Source organism: Penaeus monodon, chromosome 29 (assembly GCF_015228065.2).
Source record: "Penaeus monodon isolate SGIC_2016 chromosome 29, NSTDA_Pmon_1, whole genome shotgun sequence".
In the NCBI taxonomy this organism is placed as follows: domain Eukaryota; kingdom Metazoa; phylum Arthropoda; class Malacostraca; order Decapoda; family Penaeidae; genus Penaeus; species Penaeus monodon.
In genome coordinates, this window is record NC_051414.1 from 37,466,231 (window position 1) to 37,466,772 (window position 542).

Genomic DNA, 542 nt, shown 5'->3' on the forward strand with positions numbered 1-542 from the left:
CGGAAGATAGAATTGTGAATTTTGTCTCTAATTATTGCGTCAGAACTAAAATTCTTTGTGGAATAGATAATAGATAACAGATATTCTTTGTGAATAATAGATATTCTTTGTGAATAGAATTCTTTGTGAATAATAGATATTCTTTGTGAATAGAATTCTTTGTGAATAATAGATATTCTTTGTGAAAACTTGGTTGATCGGGAAAGATATTTGGGCCGAAACGGTAGTCAACTGAGAGAGCCAAATGAAATAAATCAGATTCTTATTAACAAATGTGGGTAAAATCAGAATTATATTGAGGTGGGTAAAATCGTTGTCATTATAAATCATATTCATATTAAGGTGGGTAAAAGTGTCGGTTTTCGTGTGCTGTGGTATATTTGTGTCGAAAGTGAATTTTTTCAGTTGTGATTAATTCCATTCGTGAATTTTTTAAAATCCAGGAATAAAGGTCGTTGATAAAGCGCTGTAATGAGGGCTGTTATTCAAGAGGAGGAATTAGTCATTTATATTTTTAAAAATAAAAATAAAATATATAATTT